Source organism: Cyprinus carpio, chromosome A21, assembly GCF_018340385.1.
Source record: "Cyprinus carpio isolate SPL01 chromosome A21, ASM1834038v1, whole genome shotgun sequence".
Lineage (NCBI taxonomy): Eukaryota > Metazoa > Chordata > Actinopteri > Cypriniformes > Cyprinidae > Cyprinus > Cyprinus carpio.
In genome coordinates this window covers 13,944,701-13,962,862 of record NC_056592.1, presented here as the reverse complement: position 1 = coordinate 13,962,862, position 18,162 = coordinate 13,944,701, and the positions used below count along the sequence as shown (strand labels likewise).

The 18,162-nt window shown below is 45.2% G+C and overlaps 1 long non-coding RNA gene across 1 annotated transcript; it reads right to left on the bottom strand.

Moving 5' to 3' along the window:
- Positions 1-1,054: 1,054 nt before the first annotated feature.
- Positions 1,055-1,897, bottom strand: LOC109104260. The gene is made up of 4 exons (XR_006153029.1): positions 1,718-1,897; positions 1,452-1,584; positions 1,219-1,357; positions 1,055-1,129 (listed from the first exon to the last, which is right to left on the bottom strand). It is a non-coding gene; the product is annotated as an uncharacterized LOC109104260 (long non-coding RNA).
- Between the last annotated feature and the right edge of the window lie 16,265 nt (positions 1,898-18,162).

The window sequence follows — 18,162 nt, the reverse complement described above, 5'->3', positions numbered from 1 at the left end:
AAACTGATATAAGACGTTATAGTCTCTGTGAGCTCATCCAGATCGGTGGCAGCAGCTTCAAAAACACTCCAATCAGTGAGGTCAAAACAAGATTGTAAATCCTGCTCTGCTTCATTAGTCCATCTTTTTACAATCCTTAATACAGGTTTAGCTGATTTTAGTTTCTGCCTGTAGGTCGGTATAAGATGAACCAAACAGTGATCAGACAGCCCCAAAGCTGCTCAGGGAACAGAGTGATATACATCCTTTATTGTGGTGTAACAGTGATCCAATATATTACTGTCTCTGGTGGGACACGTGTTGTCCTGTCTGTATTTTGGCAGTTCACGGGAGAGATTTGCTTTATTAAAGTCCCCAAGAATGATTAGAACAGAGTCCGGGTGTTGTTGTTCTGTCTCTGTGATCTGATCAGCGAGTTTCTGTAAAGCTGAGCTCGCGTGCACTTGCGCAGGGATGTAAACACTCACCAGAATGAACGAGTGAAACTCCCGCGGAGAATAGAACGGCTTGCAGTTAATGAAGAGTGTTTTGAGATTTGAACAAAACATCTTCTTTAACACAGTTACATCTGTACACCACCTTTCGTTGATGTAAAAGCATGTCCTGCCGCTGCACGATTTCCCCATTGATTCTGCGTCGCGGTCTGCTCTGAACAGCTGAAAGTCCGGCAGATGGAGCGCGCTGTCTGGAATGGCGTCGTTTAGCCAAGTTTCCGTGAAACACAGAGCAGCAGAGTGCGAGAAATCCTGTGAGAAATCCTGTGAGAAATCCTTATTTGTACATGACACAAACACACACACAAATGATACTAAACATAATATTATGTCATAGTTTGTTATTTTAAAGTTAATTGGAAATTTTAACTTATATTCTGTTTTATATGATTTCATCTCACAAATGTTGTTATTATTATGAAATGACAATATTAAGAAGAGCATATTTATTCATCAAAAGTTCGGAGATGAGATTTTGTGCTGTCTCTGGTCAAAAGAAAAAAATATGGTGGATGGGTCATCTTACCCCATACATTTGACTAATACACATGCAATATTTCTGACAGACATGTAACTCTCTATCTGAAAATCTCAGAGCTCCACTTGTTTCCTTGGTGCAGGGGATGCAGATTGGCCTGTTGAGACATACATGCTATGCCTTAATTCAAAACATTTTTAGTAGCATAAAACGATGCATGTCATGTTGAGGAGCTGTATTCCTCACCAAAGACCGATTCCCATAATTACAGATTCCTCCAACTGAATAAGAGCAATGTTAAATTCATAATATTCAGGTATTTCCAATTTATTTTTTGCTGCAACATCATAGCGAGGCCGAGGTATGTATTCTTTCATTTTTATTCCTAAGAAGACAAAAAGAAACACCACTGATGAGATTTATACCATTACATGTAAAAAAAAGGGGGGGGGGGCGTATTATAAATCACTTAAAATTACCTTTAATATCTGAACCCAAATCAACAGTTATTCTATCAGGTGTGTTCTCAAACCTGAAGCAGTGATCCGCTGTCAGGATAAAGCTTGAGGTGACTAATGACCCCATGCAATTTGAATTTTTTCCATTGTTGCTCTACAAAAACATCAGAGAAAGGACTAATTCAACAAGTTATAAGATAAAATGTTCAAAGAATGAGCATGATGATGCTAAGCTATTAATTTGTCCACTTTTTAACAAGAAATAAGACCAAGATAGAGATACCCACAGTCACACTGATTTTTGCCAACCAGCAGTATTGATGACATTTGTGGGATTCAGTGCCATTGTCATAATCTCTGTAAGTGTAAACTCCACATAATGCTACACTGGTGCCCTCATCTGTTCAGGCAAGGAGAACAGGAGAACTGCTTATTTCCCCTGTCAGTCCTCAAATCATTAATGTCCTCAGCATTCAGATCATCTCCCAACACAAACACATACAGTTCTGTACAAAATAAATAAATAAATAAAAGTGAGCTGTATTTGAATTTTTGCTTAGTCTTGAAGATCATGATTTTTCCTCACCAAGTTTTCCTCCATTTTATGCTCTATCTGCTCTATTTTCATACTCTCTAAAATCCTCTCATAGGTCTGGACGATATTAGTTCCTGATCGATCACCTTTACCTGTTTGTCACAAAAATATCACAATATTAAAATACGTATGTCTTTAAAGACAATGTCCATGCTTTTAAACATTTTACTCTCAGGCTGACCAACACCAAACAAATGCATTCCATTTTTGCTGTAAGAATGATCCTTAAATCTGATTTAAATAAGCTCCAAACAATACTTACTGTCATATTCATAATCTTCCAGTCTTATTTTTTATTTTTTTACCTCTTGAAGTCCCTCATGGAGACTATCCATGTAACGTCTGTGGCAAAAATTTAGGATCTCATAGTTTGGGGAGACCTCGTAATAACAATAGGTCAAATTTTCATCAGGAATATCACATTACATTAAGAGAAGTATAAAAACTTTTGTGTGTGTGTGTGTGTGAGATTCTAATTGGACACATAATTAATAGTGTAGTATTGGTGAGAAATAATTAGGCAGAAATATCAAAGAATAGCTACCTAAGGAATAGATAGCTAAAAGGGGTCAGTCAGTTGTAAGGGTGTGACAGCATTATCAACGTACTATTTATTTCATATACCTTTTCTATAAGTGTTTTAATTACACCTTTTGCCTTTTCAAAGTCCTCTTCTTCTATGCTGTCAGATGTAAAAAAAAAAAAAAGAAAGAAAGTGAAGTGACATGTGGCCAAGTATGGTGACCCATACTCGGAATTTGTGCTCTGCATTTAATCCATCCAAGTGCACAGACACAGTAGTGAACACACACAAACCATTAACACACACCCGGAGCAGTGGGCATCCATATTGTTGCGCCGCCCAGGAAGCTTTATATTGAGCATGTGGCATGTTCTTGTACAGCCAGCAGGAATCTCAAGATCAGGACAGAGATTAGCTGTTTGTAAAAAGGAATAGACAATGAAAAGGAATGAGAAATTATGAAAAGTGAATTGTGACTAAATCTTTACTTATTCTTCTAAAAGGGCTGAAGTACTTTATTTAATCTGTAGAGTAATCATGATCCAGGAAACTTTTTTGTTGCACTATACTAAAGATTATATAAGAGACTTTGACTATACAGCATAGAGAAAGTGAAAGTGACGTGTGGCCAAGTATGCTGTCCTATACTCAGAATTTGTGCTCTGCATTTAACAGATCCAAGTGCACACACACCCACCCACTGTGAACACACACCCGGAGCAGTGGGCAGCCATTTTTGCTGCAGCAGAGCAGTTGGAGGTCGGGTGCCTTCTCAAGGGTCTCAACTCGGTCATGGTATTGAGGGTGAAAGAGAGCACTGGTCATTCACTCCCCCGACCTAAAATCCCTGCTGGCACCAAGACTCGAACCCTTGGTTCTCTAACAATTTGGCCATGACTGCCCCACTTCTCACTTACAGTTTCTGTTGTGCCTCCGCTCCATTTCATATTCACCTGGCAAACACGAGTTCCCGAGCCATGGAAGTCACCATGACATTGGTAGTGGTTTGAGTCGTTCACAAAATGCTGCCTCTGATTTGGATACATCTCTTCATTTTCAAAACCATGAGGATCAGGACATGTGATTTCTGAGATAACGGATTTTTGCATGTGTGTGTGTGTGTGTGAGTAACCTTGAAATCTCAGATGGAAAATGTGTTGTGTTTTCAATTATGAATAAGTGTAAGATCATGTTTGTCTGATAAGGTTTTGCTTACTGTTGCACTCTGAGGGTTTTAATTTGGGCAATGGGTTCAACGGATTGTAACGGCTGGTTAATAGCCTTCTTAGGAATTTTGGGTTTTCATGAGCTGTATGCCAAAATCATCAGTATTAAAACAATAAAAGACCTGAAATATTTCAGTTGGTGTGCAATGAATCTAAAATATATGAAAGTTTAATTTTTATCATTACATTATGGAAAATAATGAACTTTTTCACAATATGCTAATTTTTTGAGAAGGACCTGTACTTGTTCTACAGATCTCTGTACTAGTGTTGTATACTACTGTTCCCTTTCAGTCGGTCACTCTCGACGCCACGTCGGTGACCGACTAAAATGGGATATCGCTTCTATAGACCAATCTACTTCGAGTGTAAACTAAACGAGCCAATGCACATTGGCATGCAATTATTGCATCCAGTTGCTGCTGATCATAGCGTGAGTATAATAAGGCAGCAGGTGCAATGCATACCAGCTTTTCGCTTCGGAGCCGAGCGTTAGTATCGTTCTGCTCAACTGTGTCTGTTGTGAACTATGAGTTCAGCACACTTTCGGAAGCTTCGTGTGTTGGCGAGACAGCGCTTCAGCGGTGGTCGTTCCAGCGTCGAGTGGATTGCACAGTTCAGGCTGCACTACCCCCTGTCGTGTTGCAAGCGGCCAATTCCCCTGTGCGCCTCAGCACTAAAAGAGCATTTCCTAAAAGAGCAAATTTCTCTAAAAGAGCTTCATGGGTGCGTCCTTGTAAAGACGACGGATCGTCCTTATAAGGATGCCGTTTCACCCGTGCGTTTCTGGGTGCCGTCGTTACCTGGCAACGGGTGATGGTCACGATCGCTGCCTCACGTGTCTGGGCAAACACGTTGAGGTAGCTTTCGTGGATGAGTCATGTTCCCTCTGCGGGAAGATGACCATCTCGGAGCTGCGAACCAGGCTCCGCTTCCTTCAAAAAAGGGGGCGGAGTTCCGTTGCCGCTACTGCGATCTGGGGCTCGTTCTGGCCGCCCACAGACGAGAACCACTTCCAGCAGTAGCATGGGCGGTTTGAGGATTACAGTGGTGGCAAACCCCACAGGGAACCAACCCTCTGGGGACCATCACTCCTCTTGCATCTCCGATCCAGAGGAGTAACCCACGGAACGCGCTGGGCCCTCTTCAAAGAGCGTACCAATGGTATCCAGTGGGCCTCCCCCCAACCAGATGTTGATCTCAGCATTGGAGGGAGAGCTGTCAGATGAAGATTCAGCTGCGCTGCTGCCCTCTGGGACGGTGGCAAAGCCTGAATTGGATCCAGAGATGACAGCTATGCTTTCCCGGGCCGCCAAGAGGGTAGGGCTCGAGTGGAAATCTCCACGGCGTCCCGAGCCCTCGAGGCAGGATGATTGGTTTCTCAAGGTGGTTCTCAGCGCCCCACCCTGGTGCCTTTCTTCCCGGAAGTGCATGACGAGCTCACCAGGTCGTGGATGGCACCTTTTACTGCCAGAAACCAGCTGGTGGGCTCCTCCTTCCCCTCCCACCCTCGATGGCGGTGCAGCAAAGGGGTATTCGGTGATTTTCCCAGTTGGAGCGGGCGGTAGCGATGTGTCCTAAGTCTGCCTCCTGCTGGCGGGGAGACCCGGTGCTTCCTTCCCGGGCCTATAGGGATTCGTCTGGTCTAACCGGTGGTGCCTATATGGCTTGCGGGGAAGCTGCTTCCGCCTTACACGCTGTGGCGTTACTGCAGTTGCACCAGGCCAAGGCACTGAAGGACCTGCACGAGGGTGGTCACGATCCAGAAGTTCTGAAAGAACTCAGAACCGCCACTGCGCTCCGAGCAACGAGGGTCACCGCCCGTTCTCTGGGTCGTGGGATGTCCACGCTTGTGGTCCAGGAGCGCCATCTCTGGCTGAGTCTGGTTGAAATGAGGGATGCCGACAAAGATCAGTTCCTTAATGTCCCTGTGTCCCAGACCAATCTCTTCGGCGACACGGCCGAGACCCTGGCCCAGCAGTTCTCGGCTGCATGGGAGCAGACTGAGGCGGTCCAACCTTCTGCCCGGCGGGCAGCTGCTGCCTCCACCCATTCGCCGGTTGCAGCGCCCCAGCCTGCTCGTCGTCGAGGGCGGCCCCCTGCGTCCACCCCGCTCCCACGCAGCATCCACAGCAGCCTCCAGCAAGTGGCGCCATAGAGCTGGGCGTAGGCAGGCCGCCCCACCCCGGGACGGGTGGCCCAGAGAGAGGTAGCCGCTTTCTGGGGATGGTGAAAGCACCTCTCCCTCCCCTGGAGGAGGACCGGGGGAGAATCTGGAAATCTTGAAGAGAAAGCGGTTTTCTCTGTCTCTGGGTCCCAGGAGGGCACGGAGAGTTGCAGACTGCCAAACTCCGGACCTCACTTATCCTCCTCCTTCGCCAGATGGCAGCAGCGGGCGGTTCGAGAGCGTCAACAAAGGCCCTACTCACGCACCTTCTGGCAACCCGTGGAACCAGGTGAGCCCTGCACCCCACACTCGCACCACACATAGGCCTGCTCACAAGCAGCCCGAGATGGGTCCCTGTGCTCCACCTCGCTGCCCCACTGCGGGTACGGCTGTGGTTCCGCTGGTCCCGCTTGTACGGTTTCTAAGCGCCTGGTCAGCGCTACCAAGCCCGTCTCGCTGGCTCCTGCGGACTATCAGCCTCGGCTCTGCGATTCAGTTCGCCCGGAGTCCCCCAAGTTCAGCGGTATCCGCTTCACTACAGTGAAAGCGTCCGATGCCCCTGTTCTGCGGGAAAAGATCACAGTCCTACTGGCGAAGGACACGATGGAGCGGGTCCCTCCAGCCGATATGAGGATGGGGTTTTACAGCCCTTACTTCATTGTACCCAAGAAAGGTGGTGGGTTACGACCGATCTTGGATCTGCGAGTTTTGAACCGGGCCCTTCATCGGCTACCGTTCAAGATGTTGACGCAGATACGCATCTTCGGGTGCGTCCGTCCCCGAGATTGGTTTGCAGCGATCGACCTGAAGGACGCGTACTTTCATGTGTCGATCCTTCCGCGCCACAGACCTTTTCTGCGGTTTGCGTTCGAAGGACGGGCATATCAGTACAAGGTCCTGCCCTTCTGGCTGTCCCTGCCTCCCCCGTGTCTTCACGAAAGTCGCGGAGGTGGCTCTTGTTCTCAGAGAGCAGGGTGTTCGCATTCTCAACTATCTAGATGATTGGCTGATACTAGCACAATCTCGGGATCAGTTGTGCAAGCACAGGGACCTGGTGCTCCGGCACCTCAGCCTGTTGGGCCTTCGGGTCAATTGGGAAAAGAGCAAACTCTCGCCAATGCAGAGGATCTCTTCTCTTGGTATGGAGTTGGATTCGGTCGAACAGACAGCACGCCTCACAGAGGAATGTGCTCGGTCGGTGCTAGCCTGCTTGAATACATTCAAGGGCAGGACAGCGGTCCCACTGAAACTTTTTCATAGGCTCCTTGGGGATATGGCGGCCGCAGCGGCACTTACTCATAGGCTCCTGTTACATATGAGGCGAGTACCGAGGTGGGCATGGAAGCGCGGCACTCACTGGGTCCAAACGCCAAAACACCCTGTGGTCAGATCTTGCATTTCTCAGGGCAGGGGTGCCCCTAGAGCAGATCTCCAGACATGCTGTGGTTTACACGAATGCCTCCACCACCGGCTGGGGGGCCACGTACAACGGGCATGCAGTCTCAGGGGTTTGGACAGGCCCGCAGCTGCAGTGGCGCATCAGTTGCCTAGAGTTGTTAGCAGTGCACCTTGTCTTGAACCGTCTCAGAGGTCACTTACCAGGCAAGCATGTGCTGGTCCGAACGGACAACACGGCGACCATTGCGTACACCAAGGTGGTCTGCGCTCCCGTCGCATGTCACAACTCGCCCGCCACCTCCTCCTTTGGAGTGGGAAGGTTCTGAGGTCATTTCGTGGCGTTCACATTCCGGGCCTGCTCAACCGTACAGCCGACGAGCTGTCTCGAGCAATGCTCCTGGGAGAATGGCGACTCCATCCCCTGATGGTCCAGCTGATTTGGAGACGCTTCGGAGCTGCTCAGGTAGACCTGTTTGCTTCTCCAGAGACCGCTCACAGGCACACAGCTGGCCGCGGGGCCCACGCAAGTATGTATATCCCCCAGTGATCCTTCTTGCACAGACACTGTGCAAAGTCCGGGAGGACGAGGAGCAAGTCTTGCTAGTGGCGCCGTATTGGCCCACTCGGACCTGGTTCCTCGAACAAGTGCTCCTCACGACAGCCCCTCCTTGGCTGATTCCTCTGAGGAAGGATCTACTGACTCAGAGACGGGGCACCATTTGGCACCCGCATCCAGACCTTTGGAAACTCCATGTCTGGTCCCTGGACGGGACGCGGAGGTTCTAGGTGACCTTCCCCAGGAGGTAGTGAACACCATCACTTCGGCAAGAGCACCGTCTACGAGACACGCTTACGCCTTGAAGTGGAACCTGTTCATCGAGTGGTGTTCTTCTACCCCCGAAGATGCCCGTGCTTTCCTTTCTGCAGCAAGGGCTGGAGCGAGGGCTGTCTCCCTCCACCCTCAAAGTCCAGGTTGCCGCTATTGCTGCGTACCATGACCGCGTGAATAGGAAGTCTTTAGGTAAGCATGACCTCGTCATTAGGTTCCTTAGAGGGGCCAGGTGGTTAAATCCTTCCCGGCCCCCCTCCATACCCTCTTGGGACCTGACTCTGGTGCTGAAATCACTACAGCAGGGCCCATTCGAGCCTTTGCATTCAGTCGAGCCAAAGTTTCTTTCATTGAAAAACTCTGCTCCTGCTTGCACATGGCCTCTATCAAAGGGGGTAGGGGACCTGCACGCATTTTCGGTTGACTCCCAAGTAATCCTGAGGCCCCGTCCCGGCTACGTGCCCAAGGTTCCCACTACACCATTCAAAGACCAAGTGGTGAACCTGCAAGCGCTGCCCCTGGAGGAGGCAGACCCAGCCCTAGCTTTGCTCTGTCCCGTCTGAGCAGTGAGATGCTACGTAGATAATAACACAAAGCGGACACAAAGCTTCAGGACCTCAGATCAGCTCTTTGTCTGTTACGGAGGCCGGCAGAAGGGGAATGCCATCTCTAAGCAGAGGATGGCCCACTGGATTGTGGATGCCATAGCCCTGGCTTATCAGGCACAGGGGGTGCGCTGCCCGTTCATGTTGCGAGCTCACTCAACTAGAAGTGTTGCATCCTCCTGGGCGCTGGCTCGTGGTGCCTCGCTGACAAATATTTGTAGAGCTGTGGGCTGGGCGACCCCTAACACGTTTGCTGGGTTCTATAGCCTTCGTGTAGAGCCGGTATCCTCCTGTGTTCTCACCTCAAATGGGTAGTGGCACCGAGAGGCCCCGGTTAGTGTCGGCTTGTTAAAACTGCTCCAGAGTGTCTGTACTATAGACACTGTTGAGATCCTCCATCACCCTAGGCAGCTGGACGCGGAGCGGAACATCCGGCGCCAGGCCTTCATGATGAATCCATGAGAACCATGGAAGGCTGGGTTCCATATTGAGACCCAAGCGGTACTCGTATGCGTATAGTCCACGGTATAGGCTTAGAGCCTGTGTTTCCCCGGCAGACTTCTGCCTTTCCAAGAGGGTTTGAATCACCTCAAATTTCTCCATATACACCCTAAACGGATGCTATATGTGTATTTGCTCCCAAGACCTCATTCGGGAAGGATGGGGGCCTCTGCAGCGTCCCTGTTCCAAGTGGAATGGGTACGTTTTCCCAGTGTTATCCAATTTCACCCAGTGAGGTAGTGCTTTAACAATGGTGAGTGGAACTACTTGTTCCGAGCCCCGGCCTACACCTAATAGGGGCGGCAGGCGGCTCGCACAGGGCACTGGAAGGGGCAGCACCCATGGCGCTTTGGTAGGGATCCCATTTTCGTCGGTGACCGACATGGCTTTTAGTTTGACCGACTGAAAGGGAACGTCTCGGTTACGTATGGTAACCCTCGTTCCCTGAAGGAGGGAACGGAGACGCCACGTCCCGTCGCCATGGTTGCTGTATCACCGCTGAGCCGCCGGGTCTCTGGCTCGGCTCCTCAGCGAAAACCTGGTATGCATTGCACCTGCTGCCTTTTTATACTTCACGCTGTGATCAGCACAGGCAACTGGATGCAATAATTGCATGCCAATGTGCATTGGCTTGTTTAGTTTACAGTCGAAGTAGATTGGTCCTATCGAAGCGATATCCCATTTTCGTCTGTCACTGACGTGGCATCTCCGTTCCCTCCTTCGGGGAACGAGGGTTACCATACGTAACCGAGACGTTTTAATAGCATTGATAACGTTTCTGACAGATAACATCAAGGTTTTTTTTTGGTTTGTTTTTTTGCGTTTGCCTTACCGTATGTTGCCTGTCAGCAATAACATGTCTGTGGGATCTTTTGATTACTATCAGTTTAAGTTCTGGCAGTGTTGACAGATATTGCTATGAAAACAAATAAAAATAAATGAATAAAAATATCTTTCCACCTATAGTCACTAATGGACAACAAACTCTGTTTAGTCTGTTCTTAAGAAGGCTACAACTTTTCAACATATTGTTTCAGAGATGCAAACAATTAAATATTGAAATTTACACTTCATTTGGATGGTTTCATGTTGTTAAAGTTAACTTTAAGAAAATAAATATGACTGTCTGTAAAAGGAAATTATTAAATTAGTTTTTAAATTATTATTTATTTCACATGGGTTTGAATCAGATTTCATCTGTAAGAATCCACCCGCCAGCCCAAAAAGCGGAATCCAGCGGCCTGGTCGAAGGTTTAATGCGTATTCGGTCTTTTACTTACGCTTCTGAATTTATCTATATTTAGTTAAAATTTTAGTCTAGCTCTGTGTTCAATCTGACTCCAATTTCACATGATCATTAAATTTAGGCAATGTTTCTAATTAAAACTGAGCCCCCTGCCCCCTGTCCCCTCATTGGTACTTAAGTATGATCTGCCCTGGACGCAGATTTGCGGAAATGTTAGACTACACAATTTACTTAAATTATTTCAGAAGAGATCAGAATAAATCATATAACAATTTATTATTTGTCAGGTAAAACTGTATCATGCCAATTACATAATGAAACAATGATTACATCAATGATTACATAATTAGAAGCCAATTTAGAAAGGATAGTGCAATTGTGAATCACATTGTAACCTTGTGGCAACCCAGTTCCTGAACATAGACACTGTAGCCATATGGGGAATGGCCAAGTGATCCACGCAGGAGACAAATAAATTTAACAGTCACACATGTAACAGTTATCCTAATTTAACCCTCTGGAGTCTAAGGGGATTTTTGGGGCCTGGAAAAGTTTTGTCATGCCCTGACATTTGTGCTTTTTTCAGTTTCTTATAAATATCTAAATGGCTAAAGTCTAATCTCACTGTAATCAGCACAAACTGGGCTATAATAATAATAATAATAATAATAATAATAATAATAATAATAATAATAATAATAATATGTGAGCAGCATGTATGTACATGATTGTATTTTTGAGAATAAAAAAAATTTATGCGTGGTTAGTGAAAAACTAAAAATGTTAAATCACTTGAATAAGGCAATAAAACACATACAGAACATTGGTTCCCAGGGCTTTTGAGAACTGGAGCTTGTAACCTAGAATTTTTTTTTTAAATGTGAAAATCATCTTGTTTACTCACTTACAGAAAACAAAATATTGATTTAAATTTTCTAAGACACTTTTTGTTGGTAAAAGTCATATGCGAGTAGGCGTCAACTATCATGAATTCACACCTGAGAAGACAAAGGCCTGCATAATGAGCTGCATAATGAGCCATTCAGTCAGCTGTGTCACTGAGTGGAATGAGTTACAAGAAAGAATGTGAGGAGAAAATAAATGTATATAATTTTATGTTTGTAGTTTATTTAGAATATATTTAATTATCCCACAACATAATTTAATATTCACTTGTGAGCGCAGTTAAACAGTTTATTAGGAACAATCAAAGCTGACTTTCAAACTGAATTTTTTGTATCATTACTCCAGACACAATCCTTCAGAAATCCTTTTAACAATCTTATTTTCTACAAAAAAAAAAACATTTATTGTTATTATTATCACTATTATTATTATTATTATTATTAATGTTGAAAAGAGCTGAGAACATTTTTTCAGGTTTTTTAGGGGGGATAAATTGAAAGAACAGCATTGTTTGTTACAGTTACATTTACATCAAGCTTTTGAATGGTATAGAAGTGTATATTGTCATTGAAACTTCATAATTTAGTCAGGAATTATAGTTTGGAAAAAGTCTTTGGAAAAAGTCTAAATAGTAAAATGTTTACACGTTATGTGAAAACTAGTACAAGTATATAAATAAATTAAAAAGAAACTTACTCATGTTTATGATCTCTGCTGAATAAAGTGCTTCATTTCATTCTTTTTTTCTGAGGAAATCCAAATCTCAAATCCTCAACCACATCACATCTTTTTGGGGTGAATTATGTCTTATTCCTCTCATCGCGAAGCAAACAGTAAAATAAAAAAAACTTGAACAGTCTCGCTACGTTGTCTTCTGTTGTGTGGGCGTATTCAGGCCGCATGCTTCAGTGAAACATTATCATCTCAAAAGGGCGTTCAGCGCGGGGGCGTGGTCACATTAGAAGATAATGAAGGGAGACGTGAAAAACGGACATCGCTTTGTTTTCATATGGATTACTTTATCACAGAATATTTGTTTAGTTTAAAAGTAGACATGTCAGGTTTTCTATAGATATCTCTCTCATGTCTCTGTGTTGAGTATTCACTGAGTTACAGTTCATTTTAATGACGCGTTTGTAAATGAAGATAAGCGCAGACAAAGGCTGCAGACAGCACTCCTTTTTGTTGTCTTTATTTTATAAGTGCACAAAGTTTTGTTGTTATTATATCTGTATACAAAAAAAGTAGACCCTTTACAGATTCGATTGATGTATTGCTTTTATCTGTATGATCAAAACTGAAAGTGTAATTTAAGTTCTTTTCGGGGTTATCAGGAGAAAATACCCCAAAACGCGTTAATCGACTTCAGAGGGTTAAGACAATGGTTTAAAATATCTAGCAAAGCACTCAGGTGTTTTAGAGAATAAACTTAACTAGCCAATGTGCACATGTAGTAGCAGAAACAACTATACAGTGTGCTCTATGGGCACAATTGCATTTGTTAATCATACCTGACAGTAAAGAGACACACAGTAGCGATAGCTCTGGTGCAGAGCTCCAGAGACTCTCACACACTGCATGGGGGCAGATTCCCAAAGTAATTTTTTGTCACTTCCCTTATATACTCAGGCCAGAAACAAAGAAATCTTCAAATCAGTTATAAAAGCATAAAGACCCTTTGGCTTGTTAGGTTCTCATGGCCCCAGGGTCACACCTGACTTGGTAGCATTCCCACAGACCCTAAAATGGAACATACCCCTTCCTCAGCAGGACATAATTCTACAAAAGCTTTCAATATTTCTCATAATACAGGTGACTACTGTGAAATTTAGATAATTTTACCAATCGCACAGAGACCTTTAAAATGATACCAAACATGGAGGGGAAAAAACATTTGCAAGATATAACATATGTGGCATACAGTATGTTTCCCTATTATATTAGCCTAGTTACAACTCTTTATTTGTATTAGTTAGACTCTCGATGCTTATATTCAGGTATATGAGTGTACCTCTGCTTTAAGATCTTCTAGATGTACTTGCCGCCACATCTGGAGGTTCTGCAGTGGATGCCGCCACCTCTGGAGGCACTAGAGTAGATTTGTGGACAGGAGAGGCCTCAGAAGCAGATTCATTGACAGGAGAGGCCTCAGGAGCAGACTCGAGGACAGGAGAGGCCTCAGGAGTGCAGTGTGCAGCCCACACGCTTGCCATCACAGGCAGTGCAGCAGACAGTGGGATGCCTGCCTGGCTTGAGTGTGTTGAGGCTGTGAGGCTTGAAAGTGTAGAGACCACTGGGATGCCAGCTGCTCTCACTGACTTTAGGGGTGGGTCCCTCACTCTGGCAATCAGTCCTGGCCCCAGCTCCGCATCTGTGGGAACTTGGGTGCTATAGCCCCCCCAAAAAAAATTCTTAGGGGAAACTTTGGTGACAGCCATGACATGGTGAGGCTCAGGGGACTAAGGCAACGACTTAGGCTCGGGGACTTAGGCGTGGTGGCCATCTTAGCTGGGGCTAATTTCTTCAATGGCGGCCATGTTGAGAAGAATCTCTTGTGTGACCAGCATGATGTGAGCAGGCTCTGGCTTGGCAGACATGATGTTAGCAGGCCCTGAGGTAGCAGACATGACGTTAGCAGACATGATGTTATCAGACTTTGACTAAGTAGATATGACATGAGTAAATTTCGACTTAACTGGCATGATGTGAGCAGGCTTTGGCGTAGCAGACATGGTGTGAGCAGGCTTTGGCGTAGCAGACATGATGAGTAGGCTGTGGCTGGGCAGGCATGACGTGAGCAGGCTTTGGGGAAGTGTCATGTTCCTCCTCCATGACACCCACAGTAAAAGCAGATCCACTCAACCATAAAGCAAAATCAATATACTGCTCAAGAGTCCAGTGAGGAGTATTGCGTGGCATTAAACTTGATATGTCCTTAATTAAACCAAAATGTCCACCCTATGATAAAGTCCACAAAAGTCCTCCATGTAATCCTCTATGCCCCGGTTTCCTAGGCGAAGACGAACAAGGTGATCTGTTGGGTTCATTTTGGTGGTTGTGTATTCTGTAATGAATTAGTCCACTGAAGGCGAGCATAGTGAAGAACCCATGTGCAGTTTATTTAAAGACGTGATCCAAAATACAAACATTATCCAAGACTAGAGACACAGACTTGACGAGGCATGAACAGACTTGACTATGTATGACAGGCTTGACGTGGACAGACTTGACAAGGCATAGACAGACTAGACTCACCACCAGCGGGTAACTACTTCAATACACGACAAAGAACAAAGGCAACGACATGGCTACTTATAGCAAAAAAAGAGGGTCACATGACATGAACAAACCAATGGGAAACAGGACACATGACCTGGACAACCAATCAGAACATGACACAATGAACAGAGGAACCAATAGCATGAAGACAAGAGGGCTCGGGAAGCATGACACTAACAAAATGAAACAATTACAAAATAAAAGACGTGAAAACATGAACATGAAACACAAATAAAATCTAAACCCCACATTACAGACACATAGGTCATGATGGCCTTCTCATCAGGTTTTGGAGTGTTCCCCATGCCTGATATAGAGACAAACATTCAACAAAGAAACCATTCTATTTTTACAATCTGAAACATGATATCACATTGGATTCTCCAACAGGTCATACCATCTGCTTCAAGCATTCCAGGGATGTAAAGATATTTCTTGCTACTTTAAAACCAGTGTTGAGGTTACCAACTATGGAATTTTTTTTGTGTCTTTATTATTCAATCAAACATTCTGTGTTTGAGAGTAAAACTAATTATTTTGTAATTCGTTTATGTAAATTACGTAATTAGGAATTGACAATGTTCAATTTAGCTTTTGCTTGTGTACCTCCTGAGGGTGATTGCAACATTGAATGATGTTGCATCTGGTCTAAGGTTTTGCCTTGTCTAAGGCTCCCTTTTTATCAGGGGTCGGATCCGCCATATTTCTGGAAGTTAGTTCATTAAAAGGCCAAAGCAATGGTGCTGATACAGAAATGGTAGCTGAAATTCTTGTCTTAAAGATAGTGGGCAATACACGTCTTGAGGGTGAGTGGGGCGCTCGAGTGGAAGCCTCCACCGCATCCCAAACCCTCAAGACTGGACGATTTGTTTCTCTGGGTGGCTTGTGGAAGTTCTCAGGGCCCCACCCCAGTGCCTTTCTTCCCAGAGGTGCGTGATGAGCTCACTGGCCAAACCCTCGGTAGCTATATGATGAGCTCACTGGGTGATGAGCTCACTGGGTCGTGAACGTGTGTTTGTGTGTACTGGTTGGACCTGACTGGCTGTGTTTAACCTACACACCATGCCATTGTTGCAGGTTCATAAGGCATTGGATTTTTGGGGGTTCATAGCACGGGGGTTGGCATTGAAGGGAAGTTATTAGGGTTGGTTTTGAAGGTAAGTTCTTTGTGTACCTTGTGAAGGTCACTGCGCTGTCTCTTGGCCATGCAATGTCTCTGGCTGTGTCTGGCCGACATTTGGGAGACCAATAAGATGCGGTTCTTAAATGCCCCTGTGTCCCAGACCGGCCTCTTCGGCAACACAGTGGAGAACTTTGCCCATCATTTCTCCACCGCACAGAAGCAGACCAAGGCCATCAAACACATCCTTCCCCAGCGTGCAGCTGCTGCCTCCACCCGGCTGCCAGAGGCAGCACTTCTCAGTCTGTTTGTCACCGAGGACAGCCTCCTGCCGCTGCCCCCGCTTCTGCACAGCAAATGCAGCAGCCTCCAGCAAATCAGTGCCATGGAGTCGGCCACAGGGCAGCTGCCCCACCCGTTCAGGCCCCCACCAAGCCTGGTGGCAAGCAGAAGAGCAAGAGGCCCTGAGAAGGGCGACCCAGAGATGGAAGATGATGCTCTTCGGGAGATGGTGAATGCACCACTCCCTCACTAAGAGGAGGGCCGGGCAGAGAATCTTTTTTTTCTCTTTTTTCTTTTTTTCATGCCCATGAAGAGGCCCACACAAAGAGCTGCTTCAATTGTCTGAACGACTTAGGAGTGCTCGACGTATACTCTGAGTGCCCAAACTGGGCACAGTAAGTTTGGACCCTGCTCACCATCTGCCACAGGGAGGGCCAGCAGGAAAATAACCTGGGTTCTGAATGGGGTTGAGAGCACCTTAGGTATGTAACTGCTGTGTGGTTGGAGAATGATTTTATAGTTGTTGGGCCCAAACTCTAGACAGGAAGTGCTGACGGACAGAGCTTGCAAGTCACTTACTCATTTAACCAAAGCTGGTTCCAAAAGCATAGTGGTTTTGAGCGTCATGACCCGTAAGCCAGCTGTTTGAAGTTGCTCAAAGGGAGGGCCCCTGAGGGCCCTTAGGACTAAAGACAAGTCCTACGTCGGCACAGTCCTAGGGCAAGGCAGGTTCAACCTCCGAGCACCCTTTAGGAACTTAACAACCAAGTAGTTTCTGCCGATTGTCCGAACAGCCACGAGAAAATGGTTTGCCACGATGGCTGCCACATAGACTTTGAGTGTGGATGGGATGTGCCCCTTATCCAACAGCTCTTAAAGAGAAAGGTTAGCACATGGGGCACGTCACATGAATTTGGTTCCTGGCTTCATGCTGAACACCAGTTACAGAAGACTGACCACTTGAGAGTGTAGAGATGTCTTGAGGATTGAGCTCTAGCCTCTAAAATGGTATTGGTGACTCTCGCGGGGAGCTGGCTAGACTCCCGTCGAGGGGGCAGACATGGAGGCTCCACAGCTCTGGCTGGGGATGCCAAATTTTGCCCTGCGTTTGCGAGAGAAGGTCTCTCCTCAGTGGTATCGGCCATGGGGCTGCTGACAGTGGCTGAATCATCTCCGGAAACTAAGTTTTGTTCCAGTGGTGTATAAAGTACCTGAAAGCTCACTACTCAAAAATACTCAAGTAAAAGTACAGATATCTTACTAGAAAATGATGCTGGTAGAAGTTGAAATAACCGTTTAGAATATTACTTTAGTAAAAATCTTAAAGTATGTGATATTTATTGTACTTAAGTGTGAAAAGTATTTTTTTAATCTTAAACATACTTAAGTATTGAAAGTAAAAGTGCAAGTAAACGCAAAATGGAAAAGAAGCAAATAAATATATATAAATAAATGTTCATACAGAGCTTGAGTAGCAAGATTGTGTTCAGTTTTAACTCTTTTTTCCATTTTGTATTTTTGGGTAAGAATAAGAAGAACTTCTTCCGGTACTTAGTGTTAAAAGCAAACATTTCTGGAATCTGCATCTGAAAGAGCATTTAGATGTATTTTCACAGTTTAATGTAGCTCAGAGGGGACATGGATGCATTTAACCTGCAGTTACAGATGGATAAATAATGTTTTGTTTTTAACATAAAATGTTGAATACTGTTATTTGAAATTATTTTAAAACATAAAAAAATTGTCGAAATGTGAAATTAAAACTGCCAGTAGGTGTCAGCAAGTGACTGTTAATGAGTGAGTCATTGTGAGTCAACTGATTCGTTCAAACGACTGATTCATTCAGGAACAAAGTATTTGACTGTGTTAATGAGTGAATCACTGAATAATTTATTCAAATGATTCGTTCAAAAAGCAGATTCATTCAATAAGTAAACACCGTCCATTGCTCAGAGATTCAAAACAGTGCTGTGATTTTTGTTTGGAACTGTTTTCATTGGCAAAATTGAGCAAAAAAAGCAATGTTATGTATAAAATGTAAATCACTTATCGCTA